This window comes from Dama dama, chromosome 23 (assembly GCF_033118175.1).
Source record: "Dama dama isolate Ldn47 chromosome 23, ASM3311817v1, whole genome shotgun sequence".
Classification (NCBI taxonomy): Eukaryota; Metazoa; Chordata; class Mammalia; order Artiodactyla; family Cervidae; genus Dama; species Dama dama.
Genome location: NC_083703.1, coordinates 2,455,751 through 2,472,201, shown reverse-complemented (window position 1 = coordinate 2,472,201; position 16,451 = coordinate 2,455,751).

Genomic DNA, 16,451 nt, shown 5'->3' with positions numbered 1-16,451 from the left:
AACATTTTATCAAACACTTGTTTTCACAGAACCAAACACATTTCATAGCCCCAAGATAAAGGAAACATTTAAAAGTTTCAAAATTGCTGCAAAGTAATATTTGAATAAATTTCCAACTATTCAGTTCAGTTCAGTCACTCAGTAGTGTCTGACTCTTTGCAACCCCATGGACTGCAGCACACCAGGCTTCCCTGTCCACCACCAACTCCCAGAACTTGTTCAAACTCATGTCCATTGAGGTGATGATGCCATCCAACCATCTCATCCTCTGTCGTCTCCTTCTCCTCCTCCCTTCAATCTTTCCCAGCTACAGGGTCTTTTCCAATGAGTCAGTTCTTCACATCAGGTGATCAGAGTGTTGGAGTTTCAGCTTCAGCATCACTCCTTCCAATGAATATTCCTTTATCACTGACTGGTTTTATCTTCTTGCACGCCAAGGGACTCTCAAGAGTCTTATCCAACGTGACAGTTGAAAAGCATCAATTCTTTGGCACTCAGCTTTCTTTGTGGTCCATCTTTCACATCCATGCATGACTACTGGAAAAACTATAGCTTTAACCAGATGGACCTTTGTGGCTAAAGTAATGTCTCTGCTTTTTAGTATGCTGTCTAGCTTTGTCATACCTTTTCTTCCATGGAGCAAGTGTCTTTTAATTTCATTGCTGCAGTCACCAGATGCTGTGATTTTGGAGCCCAAGAAAATAAAGTCTATCACGTCCAACCATTAGGAGCTGGGAGTTAATACTAGAACAGATTGTATTAGGTTGTCTGAAAAGATATAGTAAAAACCTTAGAGATTGTGCCTGTGTGTGTTTTCATGTGTAGAATATCTCCTCAAGAAGATTGCATTTACAAAATTACTGGATTAGAGAGGAAGCCAGATTCCTTTGGTTTCTGTGCTATCTCTTGTACCCAACTAGTCAATTGCACTTTGATCAGTTACTTATTTTTTCTGTCTCAATTGTCTGACCTGTAAAGTGAGGAGAGTATAGTACCTACATCAGTGGCTGTTGTATGTTTGACTAAATGCTGAGAATCATGCCTGAATCATTTTAAATACTTGATAGGTCTTAAATACATACATTTCTTTAATCAATTAAAATACATAAAGTGCAACAAGATTGTGTGAGGCAGAGATGCTAGGAAAGCAATAGTACAGTACCAAGTACCTTTTCTTAAGTGCTGTCCAATAACAAGTCAAGAACCTTCTATACCCAACCTAATCCAAATTAATTTGAAAAGTTTTTTCTAGGTGGCATCTTGTAGACTAAAGTTTAATTGCAAGCAAAGTATTTGTTTTCCTCCCTATCTTTTATTTTTTATGTCTGAAAGTATTACTGAAAGTGTGGAACATCCTTCTCTGGTATCTCAGAAACACAATGAGCTACTGAGTGTATAACCTGTGTTTTCAATAGCCGGTCAACTGACATGACATTGGGAAGCACCACAGTGAACATTTACTTGAAGCCTGGACATAAAAGGACATGCATAATTGCAAAATATATTTCTATAACTTATGTTTTTGCTATTTATTATTATTTTCATCATTATTTATTATATCATTATTTAATTGCCACTTATATATCTATCAGTGAGATATCTGTTCAAATCATGTTCCTATTTTTAACTGGATTGTGTTTTTATTATTATTATTATTTTTTTTTAAATTTTTTTATTAGTTGGAGGCTAATTACCTCACAACATTTCAGTGGGTTTTGTCATACATTGATATGAATCAGCCATGGATTTACACGTCTTCCCCATCCCAGTCCCCGCTCCCACCTCCCTCTCCACCCGATTCCTCTCGAAACATCCCACCCTCGCCTTCTCCCACAGAGTTCAAAAGTCTGTTCTGTATTTCTGTGTCTCTTTTTCTGTTTTGCATATAGGGTTATCGTTACCATCTTTCTAAATTCCATATGTATGTGTTAGTATGCTGTAATGTTCTTTGTCTTTCTGGCTTACTTCACTCTGTATAAGGGGCTCCAGCTTCATCCATCTCATTAGGACTGGTTCCAATGAATTCTTTTTAATGGCTGAGTAATATTCCATGGTGTATATGTACCACAGCTTCCTTATCCATTCATCTGCTGATGGGCATCTAGGTTGCTTCCATGTCCTGGCTATTATGAACAATGCTGCAATGAACATTGGGGTGCACGTGTCTCTTTCAGATCTGGTTTCCTCAGTGTGTATGCCCAGAAGTGGGATTGCTGGGTCATATGGCAGTTCTATTTCCAGTTTTTTAAGAAATCTCCACACTGTTTTCCATAGCGGCTGTACTAGTTTGCATTCCCACCAACAGTGTAAGAGGGTTCCCTTTTCTCCACACCCTCTCCAGCATTTATTGCTTGTAGACTTTTGGATAGCAGCCATCCTGACTGGCGTGTAATGGTACCTCATTGTGGTTTTGATTTGCATTTCTCTAATAATGAGTGATGTTGAGCATCTTTTCATGTGTTTGTTAGCCATCTGTATGTCTTCTTTGGAGAAATGTCTGTTTAGTTCTTTGGCCCATTTTTTGATTGGGTCATTTATTTTTCTGGAATTGAGCTGCAGGAGTTGCTTGTATATTTTTGAGATTAATCCTTTGTCTGTTTCTTCATTTGCTATTATTTTCTCCCAATCTGAGGGCTGTCTTTTCACCTTACTTATAGTTTCCTTTGTAGTGCAAAAGCTTTTAAGTTTCATTAGGTCCCATTTGTTTATTTTTGCTTTTATTTCCAATATTCTGGGAGGTGGGTCATAGAGGATCTTGCTGTGATTTATGTCAGAGAGTGTTTTGCCTATGTTCTCCTCTAGGAGTTTTATAGTTTCTGGTCTTCCATTTAGATCTTTAATCCATTTTGAGTTTACTTTTGTGTATGGTGTTAGAAACTGTTCTAGTTTCATTCTTTTACAAGTGGTTGACCAGTTTTCCCAGCACCACTTGTTAAAGAGGTTGTCTTTTTTCCATTGTATATCCTTGCCTCCTTTGTCGAAGATAAGGTGTCCATAGGTTTGTGGATTTATCTCTGGGCTTTCTATTCTGTTCCATTGATCTATATTTCTGTCTTTGTGCCAGTACCATACTGTCTTGATGACTGTGGCTTTGTAGTAGAGTCTGGAGTCAGGCAGGTTGATTCCTCCAGTTCCATTCTTCTTTCTCAAGGTTACTTTGGCTATTCGAGGTTTTTTGTATTTCCATACAAATTGTGAAATTCTTTGGTCTAGTTCTTTGAAAAATACCATTGGTAGCTTGATAGGGATTGCATTGAATCTATAGACTGCTTTGGGTAGAATAGCCATTTTGACAATATTGATTCTTCCAATCCATGAACACGGTATGTTTCTCCATCTGTTTGTGTCCTCTTTGATTTCTTTCATCAGTGTTTTATAGTTTTCTATGTATAGGTCTTTTGTTTCTTTAGGTAGATATACTCGTAAGTATTTTATTCTTTTTGTTGCAATGGTGAATGGTATTGCTTCCTTAATTTCTCTTTCTGTTTTTTCATTGTTAGTATATAGGAATGCAAGGGATTTCTGTGTCTTAATTTTATATCCTGCAACTTTACTATATTCATTGATTAGCTCTAGTAATTTTCTGGTAGAGTCTTTAGGGTTTTCTATGTAGAGGATCATGTCATCTGCAAACAGTGAGAGTTTCACTTCTTCTTTTCCTATCTGGATTCCTTTTACTTCTTTTTCTGCTCTGATTGCTGTGGCCAAAACTTCCAACACTATGTTGAATAGTAGTGGTGAGAGTGGGCACCCTTGTCTTGTTCCTGATTTCAGGGGAAATGCTTTCAATTTTTCACCATTGAGGGTGATGCTTGCTGTGGGTTTGTCATATATAGCTTTTATTATGTTGAGGTATGTTCCTTCTATTCCTGCTTTTTGGAGAGTTTTAATCATAAATGAGTGTTGAATTTTGTCAAAGGCTTTCTCTGCATCTATTGAGAGAATCATATGGTTTTTATCTTTCAATTTGTTAATGTGGTGTATTACATTGATTGATTTGCAGATATTGAAGAATCCTTGCATCCCTGGGATAAAGCCCACTTGGTCGTGGTGTATGATTTTTTTAATATGTTGTTGGATTCTGTTTGCTAGAATTTTGTTAAGGATTTTTGCATCTATGTTCATCAGTGATATTGGCCTGTAGTTTTCTTTTTTTGTGGCATCTTTGTCTGGTTTTGGAATTAGGGTGATGGTGGCCTCATACAATGGATTTGGAAGTTTACCTTCTTCTGCAATTTTCTGGAAGAGTTTGAGTAAGATAGGTGTTAGCTCTTCTCTAAATTTTTGGTAGAATTCAGCTGTGAAGCCATCTGGTCCTGGGCTTTTGTTTGCTGGAAGATTTTTGATTACAGTTTCGATTTCCTTGCCTGTGATGGGTCTGTTAAGATCTTCTATTTCTTCCTGGTTCAGTTTTGGAAAGTTATACTTTTCTAAGAATTTGTCCATTTCATCCAAGTTGTCCATTTTATTGGCATAGAGCTGCTGGTAGTAGTCTCTTATGATCCTTTGTATTTCAGTATTGTCTGTTGTGATCTCTCCATTTTCATTTCTAATTTTGCTAATTTGGTTCTTCTCTCTTTGTTTCTTAATGAGTCTTGCTAATGGTTTGTCAATTTTGTTTATTTTTTCAAAAAACCAGCTTTTAGCTTTGTTGATTTTTGCTATGGTCTCTTTAGTTTCTATTGCATTTATTTCTGCCTTAATTTTTAAGATTTCTTTCCTTCTGCTAACCCTGGGGTTCTTCATTTCTTCCTTCTCTAATTGCTTTAGGTGTAGAGTTAGGTTATTTATTTGGCTTTTTTCTTGTTTCTTGATGTAAGCCTGTAACGCTATGAACCTTCCCCTTAACACTGCTTTTACAGTGTCCCATAGGTTTTGGGTTGTTGTGTCTTCATTTTCATTCATTTCTATACATATTTTGATTTCTTTTTTGATTTCTTCTATGATTTGTTGGTTATTCAGAAGCGTGTTATTTAGCCTCCATGTGTTTGAATTTTTAACAATTTTTTTCCTGTAATTGAGATCTAATCTTACTGCACTGTGGTCAGAAAAGATGACTGGAATGATTTCAATTTTTTTGAATTTTCCAAGACTAGATTTATGGCCCAGGATGTGATCTATTCTGGAGAAGGTTTCGTGTGCACTTGAGAAAAACGTGAAGTTGATTGTTTTGGGGTGAAATGTCCTATAGATATCAATTAGGTCTAGCTGGTCCATTGTGTCATTTAAGGATTGTGTTTCCTTGTTAATTTTCTGTTTAGTTGATCTATCCATAGTTGTGAGTGGGGTATTAAAGTCTCCCACTATTATTGTGTTACTATTAATTTCCTCTTTCAGACTCGTTAGTGTTTGCCGTATATATTGTGGTGCTCCTATGTTGGGTGCATATATATTTATAATTGTTATATCTTCTTCTTGGATTGATCCTTTGATCATTATGTAGTGTCCTTCTTTGTCTCTTTTCACAGCCTTTATTTGAAAGTCTATTTTATCTGATATGAGTATTGCGACTCCTGCTTTCTTTTGGTCTCCGTTTGCATGAAATATTTTTTTCCAGCCCTTCACTTTTAGTCTGTATGTGTCTCTTGTTTTGAGGTGGGTCTCTTGTAGACAGCATATATAGGGGTCTTGTTTTTGTATCCATTCAGCCAATCTTTGTCTTTTGGTTGGGGCATTCAACCCATTTACATTTAGGGTAATTATTGATAGGTGTGGTCCCGTTGCCATTTACTTTGTTGTTTTGGGTTCACGTTTATACAACCTTTCTGCATTTCCTGTCTAGAGAAGATCCTTTAGCATTTGTTGAAGAGCTGGTTTGGTGGTGCTGAATTCTCTCAGCTTTTGCTTATGTGTAAAGTTTTTGAATTCTCCTTCATATCTGAATGAGATCCTTGCTGGATACAGTAATCTAGGTTGTAGGTTATTCTCTTTCATTACTTTCAGAATGTCCTGCCATTCCCTTCTGGCCTGGAGGGTTTCTATTGATAGATCAGCTGTTATCCTTATGGGAATCCCTTTGTGTGTTATTTGTTGTTTCTCCCTTGCTGCTTTTAAGATTTGTTCTTTGTGTTTGATCTTTGTTAATTTTATTAATATGTGTCTTGGGGTGTTTCGCCTTGGGTTTATCCTGTTTGGGACTCTCTGGGTTTCTTGGACTTGGGTGGCTATTTCCTTCCCCATTTTAGGGAAGTTTTCAGCTATTATCTCCTCGAGTATTTTCTCATGGCCTTTCTTTTGGTCTTCTTCTTCTGGGACTCCTATGATTCGAATGTTGGGGCATTTCACATTGTCCCAGAGGTCCCTGAGTTTGTCCTCATTTCTTTTGATCCTTTTTTCTTTTTTCCTCTCTGCTTCATTTATTTCCACTATTTTATCTTCTACCTCACTTATCCTATCTTCTGCCTCCGTTATTCTACTCTTGGTTCCCTCCAAAGTGTTTTTGATCTCATTCATTGCATTGTTCATGTTTAATTGACTCTTTTTTATTTCTTCTAGGTCTTTATTAAACATTTCTTGTATCTTTTCAATCTTTGTCTCCAGGCTATTTATCTGTAACTCCATTTTGTTTTCAAGATTTTGGATCATTTTTATTATCATTATTCTAAATTCTTTTTCAGGTAGATTCCCTATCTCCTCCTCTTTTGTTTGACTTGGTGGGCATTTTTCATGTTCCTTTACCTGTTGGTTATTTCTTTGCCTTTTCATCTTGTTTAGATTGCTGTGTCTGGAGTGGGCTTTCTGTATTCTGGAGGTCTGTGGTTCCTTTTTATTGTGGAGGATTTATCCAGTGGGTGGGGTTAGACGATTGGCTTGTCAAGGTTTCCTGGTTAGGGAAGCTTGCATCAGTGTTCTGGTGCATGGAACTTGATTTCTTCTCTTTGGAGAGCAATGAGTTTTGAGATGGGTCTATGTGTTAGGTGTGACCTTGGGCAGCCTGTATGTTGACGTTCAGGGCTATGTTCCTGCGTTGCTGGAGAATTTGTGTGGTGTGTCTTGCTCTAAAACTTATTGGCTCTTGGGTGGTGGCTGGTTTCAGTGTAGGTATGGAGGCTTTTGGACGGTCACTTATTACTTAAAGTTCCATGTAGTCAGGAGTTTTCTGGTGTTCTTAGGTTTTGGGCTTAAGTTTCCTGCCTCTGGATTTCAGTTTTATTCTTCCTGTAGTCTCAGGACTTCTCCAACTATACAGCACTGATAATAAAACTTCTAGGTTAATGGCAAAAAGATTCTCCCCCGTTAGGGACACCCAGAGAGGTTCACAGAGTTACATGAAGAGGAGAAAAGGGAGGAGGGAGATAGAGATGAGCAGGAGGAGAAAAAGGGGGACTAAAGAGGAGAGAGACAGATCTATGCAGCTGTCTGTTCCCAGAGTGTTCTCCGTATCTCAGACACCTACAAAGATTCACAGAATTGTATTGGGAAGAGAAGGGGAAAGGAGGAAATAGAGGTGTCCTGAGGTAGAAAACAGAGAGTCAAGATTGGGAGAGAATAATCTTCGGTTTAAAAATAGGGCTTCTCTTCCTTTTTTTTTTTTTTTTTTGTAAGGTTATAGTGTATTGAAAATGAAAATTAAGGAGTAGTAGAGGAGTACTAGAGGACTTTAAAAGAAATAAGAGAAAAAGAAAAATAGAATAAAGAAGAGAAAAAGGAAAGAGAAAAAAAAAGAAGAAAAAAGAAAAAAAAGAAAAAGAAAAAAAAAGAGAAAAAAAAATTTTTTTCCTAATTAAAAAAAAATCGTAAAAATCTATGAAAATGAAAGTGAAGGCGTAATGGGAGAGTAATAGGGAATTTTAAAGGAAAATAAAAGAGAAAAAATAAAAAAGAAAAAATAAAAAAAAGAAAAAAATTTTTTTTTTTTCCTTCCTTACTTAGAAAAAAAAAAAATGTAAAAATATATCTAGGAATTTCTCTGGAGCTGTTGCGGTCAGTGTGGGTTTGGCTCAGTTTCAGATAGCTCCTCGTTCCAGCTTACACTTCTCGATATCTATAGGGCCCTTCCGGTGTAGTCCGTGTTTTCTACGGGGATTTTAATCTGTTGCACCAGTCCCTTCTGAAGCGGTTCCCTTTGTTTATTTGGCTTCTGTTTGCCGGTCTCTTCAGAGCCTCATTTCCGCCCTGACACGGGCGGGCGGAGGTGGACTCTTATTTAGGTAGCTAGTTCCGTCGCTCTGCGGGGACGGGCTGGCGCCGCGGGGAGGGGCTGGCGCTGCCGGGAGGGGCTGACGCTGCTTTCTCCGTCTGCGCTGCTCAGGCTCCCGACTGTTCTATATGGAGCGCGCCCCGCGCTGCATGAGGTTCCAGCCCTCGGGTGTTCCACAAAAGCGCGGAACGAAAAGCTGCGCCTGCTCTCTGTGCCTTCCCCGTCAGAGCGGTCCAGGCAGCGAGGGGCTTGATGGGCGCACTATCCCCAGGTGTGGTGGACCCACTCCCTTCCGCGGACCCAGTTTCAGTTTCCTCTGGCGCCAGTCGGGTGCCTGCACCTTCTGCCCTCCGCGTCCCCAGCCCCGGTCCCCGCCCGCGCCGGTCGGGTGCCTGCGCCCTGTGTCTCGCCGCGACCTTCCCCTCCCCCCTGCCTCCTGCCTCCGGCGGGGCTGGGTCGGTCCGTAGCCTGCGAGCTCTTCTCTGGACTTTCTCGGTCCCTTTGTTCTGCAAACGCCGGCAGTGTGTTCCGGCCAGTTAATTTTCTCTCTCTCTTTTGGACCCCCACAGTTCAAGTTGGCAACTCACAGAAGCTCCCTCCGATTGTCCTCAGGGCACTCAGGCCCGGACCCTACCCCAAGCAATGCCGCCTAAGACTCCCTTCCCGGGACGGATCTCCGTCCTCAGCTCTTTTGTCTCACTTTTTATCTTTATATTTTGTCCTACCTCCTTTCGAAGACAATGGGCTGCTTTTCTGGGCGCCTGATGACCTCAGCTAGCGATCAGAAGTTGTTTTGTGAAGTTTGTTCTGCGTTCAGTTATTCTTTTGATGAGTTTGTAGGAGAGAAAGTGGTCTCCCCGTCCTACTCCTCCGCCATCTTGCTCCTCCTCCTGTTTTTATTATTTATAAACATTTTTGTATAGTCTAGCTACAAATTCTTTGTTGCAAAAATGTTTTGCAAATATTTTCTTCATCTATAAATCTAACATCTATCTATATTACATAATAATACATAACATTACCTAATAATACAAAACTTTAAAAATGATTTCATAAAATTATGTGACAGGAATAGTTAATAATCAACAAAACATTTTTTTCCCCTCTGCTTATATTCTATTCATACTGCTTCAGTTTTCTTTCCCTATATAAACACTATCTCAAAATGGCACAGGTTAAATAACTGGGCTGTATTCTGTTATTCTTCATGTTGACCATGATCAGATGGTATCAAACCATACAGTATCCCATGGACAGAGGAGCCCAATGGGCTACAGTCCAGGGCGTTGCTAAAGTGTCAAATGTGACTTAGTGACTAAACAACAACAACAACCAAGTATAAACATTAGTTTAAAGATTCTTGTTGCAGAGAGACCTCAAATTGGGAGATAATAAAGCAAACGAAGCAACAGACCAAGGACTAATCTCAAAAATATACAAGCAACTCCTGCAGCTCAATTCCAGAAAAATAAATGACCCAATCAAAAAAATGGGCCAAAGAACTAAACAGACATTTCTCCAAAGAAGACATACAGATGGCTAACAAACACATGAAAAGATGCTCAACATCACTCATTGCCAGAGAAATGCAAATCAAAACCACAATGAGGTACCATTACACGCCAGTCAGGATGGCTGCTATCCAAAAGTCTACAAGCAATAAATGCTGGAGAGGGTGTGGAGAAAAGGGAACCCTCTTACACTGTTGGTGGGAATGCAAACTAGTACAGCCGCTATGGAAAACAGTGTGGAGATTTCTTAAAAAACTGGAAATAGAACTGCCATATGACCCAGCAATCCCACTTCTGGGCATACACACTGAGGAAACCAGATCTGAAAGAGACACGTGCACCCCAATGTTCATTGCAGCACTGTTTATAATAGCCAGGACATGGAAGCAACCTCGATGCCCATCAACAGATGAATGGGTGAGGAAGCTGAGGTACACATACACCATGGAATATTACTCAGCTGTTAAAAAGAATTCATTTGAATCAGTTCTAATGAGATGGATAAAACTGGAGCCTATTATACAGAGTGAAGTAAGCCAGAAAGATAAAGAACGTTACAGCATACTAACACATATATATGGAATTTAGAAAGTGGTAATGATAACCCTATATGCAAAACAGAAAAAGAGACACAGATGTACAGAACAGACTTTTGGACTCTGTGGGAGAAGGCGAGGGTGGGATGTTTCGAGAGAACAGCATCGAAACATGTATATTATCTATAGTGAAACAGATCACCACCCCAGGTTGGATGCATGAGACAAGTGCTCAGGCCTGGTACACTGGGGAGACTCAGAGGGATCAGGTAGAGAGGGAGGTGGAAGGGGGGATCGGGATGGGGAATACATGTAAATCCATGGCTGATTCGTGTCAATTTATGACAAAACCCATGACAATATTGTAGAGTGATTGGCCTCCAACTAATGAAGATAAATGAAAAAAAAAAAAAAAAAGATTCTTGTTGCTTTATTTCAAAGGTAGTTGAGATTCCATCTTACAAATAACAACATGTGAAAAAATGAACTTCATGTGAACAATATGTCATATTGTTTAGGTCTAAAAAATATACACATCACTCACATTCCAATTTTCACATATTATCCAAGACACACACACATGTAAACATGTGATACGCACATAAATGCATGTAAACACAATGGAGATAAGTCTATACATTTCAGAAACAACTGAAAGTGAAAGTCACTCAGTCGTGTCTGACTCTTTGTGACCCCCTGAACTATACAGTCCATGGAATTCTCCAGGCTAGAATACTGGAGTGGGTAGCTATTTCCTTCTCAAGAGCTCATTCTAAACCCAGGGATCAAACCCAGGTCTCCCTCATTGCAGGCAGATTCTTTACCAACTGAGCTACAAAGGAAGCCCACGGCACTTATTATCACTCATCTCATTTCCATTTTATAAAGAAAAAGAGTTTTTTATATTTCACTGGAGTGAGTAGCTGTTCTTTTCTCCAGGGGAATCTTCCCAACCCAGGGATCGAACCCAGGTCTCCCATATTGCAGGTACAGTCTTTACCATCTGAGACACCAGGGAAGCACAAGAATATTGAGTGGGTAGCCTACCCATTCTCCAGGGATCTTCCTGGCATAGGAATTGAACCAGGGTCTCCTGTATTGCAGGGGACCTGTATTCTTTTTTTTTTTTTTCAGGAGACCTGTATTCTTTACCAGCTGAGATACATGGTAACTCAAGAGATAAAAATACATGTGTTAAATAAGTTTGTAGAAATGTTTCCCTTCAATGAGTAAAGAGATTCTTTCTTTGGCAGGAGACAATTCCCACAAAAAGGTAATTAATATTATGGCAAAACAAAAATACACATCTAGAGAACTGCTCATTAATACCTGCTTATGTCTCACCAAATACTGAACATAACATAAACCAAAACCAGAAACATAATTATTTTATTATGTTCAATACATGATATGCTCATTATTCCTGGAACTGATACAGATACTCTTAAAACAATCATGGTTTTGAGAAATATTAAAATTGCTATCTTGTTTTGTATCCACATGAATATTCGAAGAAAATGCTTAGTCCTGACTCTTACTGCCAGGTATCTCTAACATTAGAGTCTCACCCACATTATTTTGAAGAGGAGAAGACAGGTAAATTCATCAAAGGTATTCTCTGAAGTAAAGAAAGGGAGGCTCAGAGACAAGCTTGTAGAAAGTAACATGCCTCACAAATGACATTTAGATTAGGTTCAGTTTCTCAACGTTCTGTTCCAGGTGCTTGTTATTATTGAGTAATAATAGTTCTGCCTTTTTAAAGATTGGGTGCATGAATGTATAATTTTCTGAATATAAAGACAAATGCAGATGGAACTGTGTTCTATCTTATGATATACTGCAGATGTGCAGAAGTGTTACACATCCATGTGTCCTTTTCTTGATCATTTTCTAAAAGCTTAGACAAGAACAAAGAAAAATGGATGGAGGGAATTCCTCCTCCATGAATGGATTCATTTTCTTGGGAATTACTGATAACACGGAGGACAAAGTGACCATATTTACCATGGTTCTAACTGTTTATCTCATTGGCCACTTGGCAAATCTTGGGATGATATTGCTAATTAAGATGGATCTGCAGCTCCACACACCCATGTACTTTTTCCTCATCACCTCTCTTTATGTGTCCTCGGCTATTCCACTTCAATTCACCCCAAGATGCTCTTAGACCTATTTTCCAAGATTCTAAGACCTATTTCCCTTTCTATGGCTGTTGGCTGTGCAATTCTTGGTCTTCTGTATCTTTGCAGATTGTGAGTGTCTCCTGCTGGCAGTGATGGCCCATGGCCAGTACAAGGCCGTCAGGAGCCCCTTGCTCTATGTGGCCAGCATGTCCAGCAGGGTGTGCTCCCTGCTCATGGCTGGGGTTTACCTGGTGGGAATGGCAGATGCTCTGATACACACAATATTAGCCTTCTGCTTATGTTTCTGTGGGCCAAATGAGATTAGCCTCTTTTTTTGGTGATGTTCCTCTTCTCCTATTGCCATCTTATTCAGATACACAGGTCAATGAGCTAGTAATATTCACGGTTTTTGGCTCCATTGAACTGAGTACCATTTCAGGAGTCCTTGTCTCTTATTGTTATATTATCCTTTCAGTCTTGACGATCCACTCTGCTGAGGGGAGGCTCAAAGTTTTTCCACCTGTACCTTCCACCTAACTGCTGTGGTAATTTTCCAGGGAACTATGCTCTTCATGTATTTCAGGCCAAGTTCTTCCTACTCTCTAGATCAAGATAAAATGTCCTCATTGTTTTACACCCTCATGATTCCCATGTTAAACCCTCTGATTTACAGCCTAAGGAATGAAGATGTGAAACAGGCCCTAGTAAAATTGAGAACTAAATTGAATTTTTAAATATTTATATCATATGTATGTGTACACACCCACACAAAAATATAGTACTTGTTTAATTAAAAAATTAAGAAATTAATATAAATTTCTCAAGTTCCTAAAGAAAGAAGTATTTGTATTAAATCTCAGTCTTAAAATATATTGCAATTCCCTTCACAAGTCTGCTTAGTGTGTGTCCAGAATTTAAATGTGGCACTAACTGTTTTTAAAAAACTTTTGACTTCTCTAATTATGGTAATTTTTGTTTCAGTTTTTCATTAAAATGTTATTTCAATTACCCTAAGACTTATTGTGCATTTACTGAGCATTTTCAGGACTTATTTTCTTTATATGTTGTAGTACATCTTGTAGATTCTGTACTAAAAGTTGTTAGTGTTAATATTAAACATTAAGGAACTAAACATTCAAGCAATTCATAATAAGACTTAAAATCATTATGAAATAAAAATTGAGAGCTGTAAATCCAAAGGCAAAATGTCCAAAACTATTGTAAAAGAAAGATATATGTGTATATATATATATATATATATATATGTATATATACACACACACACACGTATATGTATATGTATACATACAAGTGCTGTTCTGTATTTAGTTGCTCAGCCATGTCTGACTCTTTGCTACCCCATGGACTGTAGCCCGCCAGGCTCCTCTGCCCATGGGGATTCTCCAGGAAAGAATACTGGAGTGGGTTGCCATGCCCTCCTCTAGGGCATCTTCTCAATCCATGGATTGGAACTCCATGTCTCATGTTTCCTGCATTGGCAGGCAGGTTCTTTACCACTAGTGCCACCTGGGAAGCCCATGTTAATATATGTAAGGTCATGTATGTATACACACACACACACATATATATACAGCATAATTGAATATACATATTGTTTATACATGTATACAACAGTTTTTTTTGGGGGGGGGGAGGAATGCAGATGAATTAGTTGTGGACACTAATAATGGATCTATAAAGACATGCATAATGATTACATTAGAAATAAACAGCTATGAATTATTGCTATTTACCTTTGTTCTTGTTTCCTGCAGGTTAAGCACTGAATCAGTTTGTTGAGAAAGTGAAGATATGGCCATATATTTGAAGGGCCATAAGCTACGGAAAGACTGTTCATTATCCATTAAAATTTTAAAAGCTAAAAGCCAAGGATTGTCTTAAATTTTCTAGTTCCCATTCTACAATATCCTTATGTGAATGTATTTCAGAATGGAAGTAAAGTCAAAGAACTTACTCTGTTATTCAAAATTTCGTTTGTGAGACTTTATGGCATATTGGGCTTCCCAGATGTCTCGGTTGTAAAGAATCTGCCTGCCAATGCAGGAGATGCAGGAGGCATGGGTTTGATCCCTGGGTCAGGAAATCCCCCTGGAGGAGGAAATTGCAACCCACTCCAGTATTTTTGCTCAGAGAATCGCATGAAAAGAGGAGTCTGGCAGGCTACAGCCTATAGCATTGCTAAGAGTCAAACATGACTGAGCTCACAAACATGCATGGCATATTAGGGAAAATTCTCATGGTGGAAAAATACTGCAAAGAATTTTTATTTTAGATAAAAGATTTATAGGTTTCTAATCCTAGCATATTTTATCATTTTATCAAACTCTTTTGGAACTGTTGCTTCTGAAAAGCAGCTTGATCAAAGCACTGTCTGAAAATTAAAGTCTAAGAAAAATGGGGCATCAATGGATTGTGATGTAACATATTATCTAATTAATCTATCTCCATTCACATGACAGATATTTGTTACATTATCTAAAGACTGACATGATTTGCATATTGGTCCATTTTATTGGATCCAATGTAAGTGATATGAAAATGAAAGAAAATTTGAGCCCATTAATTGATAGCCAAAAATAGAATTGCAGCAAACAACATCTAGATAATGTCTGGCTTTCATGTTTGGAATTACAGATGTTAAAGATGAAATTATGGGAATATTTTTTAGGGAATATATAATTCAAATAGAAGCTTGGGCATGGTGTGTAAAGACTCTCCTATAATGGAATTTTACAGAAATAGGGAGCAACATATCCAAAGGCTCTGATGTATTCTAGCCAGTCTACTTCAGTCTTCATCACTATCTTTCCTTTACTCCACATTACATCCCTCTGACATATCGCCAATCTTGATGGAAAATGTATTTGTTCAAGTGCAGTATTACCAGTGACAGTGGTCAAATTTCCATTCTATAATCCCTTTCTCCATCCTTGAATTTGAATTCTTATCTGTAAATGTGGCATGATAGTAGACTCAGTTATCTATCTAAGACAGAGAAGAGAGGGATGTAGAGTGGTCATAGGCTGTGTAACTACATTTGATAGAAAGAGAGCAGTAGTAATGTTCAATAAACCAATACATAAGAGGGTTTCTGTTTAAGCTGGAGGGAATGACTTTTATCCTCACTGGAAATCTCTCTCCCTAGTTAGAAACATGCTCCAGACCAGGTAGCGATGCCACTCTAAATGGAACTCATCACTCTTCCTTTCTATCCCTCAGATCCCCCTGTGTAAAGTGGGGATTTCAGCCAGATTACCTGTAAGGTCCTTTCCAGATGATACAACCTGCCCCTATAAAATATGACTCTACTTCTATGTAAAGCCATCCCTATAATTAGAACAGATTTGAAAAATGAAAGAAAAAAGAGCACTTCATATTTAAACAAAGAATTGTGTGGCCTGTTACTCAAATTCAGAATTTCATAGATTCCTCATAGAAGTAGATATTCAACCTTACTAGTGCTCAGGTAAATAAAACTGAAACAAAAAGTAAAGTCATATTTTATCACCTACAGAATGGCAGAATATAAGCAATTGAAATGTCAACTACTGGTGAAGTTGTGAAGCACCATGGCCTTCACACATTGACAGTAGATGGAAAATTGCCGCAGTGCTTGGTAAAACTCCATGGCTGAGTCTTCTATAGCTGGCTATACAAATGTCCTAGGACCAAAAATACCATGCCTGGAATTAAGCCCAAGAGGGAAGAATGAATATCTTCACTAAAAGACATGTACAGAAATATCCACCATAGTAGTATTTGAAATACTATAACATTTAAAATAACTCAATTTTTCCCAGTACATTAGTACAGGACTTGATAAGCTTTTCTTTAATGTATATTTTAGGGTTTGTAGGCCATAAAATCTTAGCCACACCTAAACAGTTTTTTGCTATATGACAAAAGGAACCATCTGTAATACACATAGAAATGGTATGTCTTAGTTTAGGTAAAATGTCATAGATCAAGTTTACTGACTCCTGCTCTGGATTAGATAAATTACTTTATGGCAAGTTTGTATGTTGAAAAAGTAGACTGAAATGTAGATGAATGAACTACCTCTGCATACAACAACATGTAGAGAAATTTCATAGACATAATACTGAGTGAAAGAAGCCAG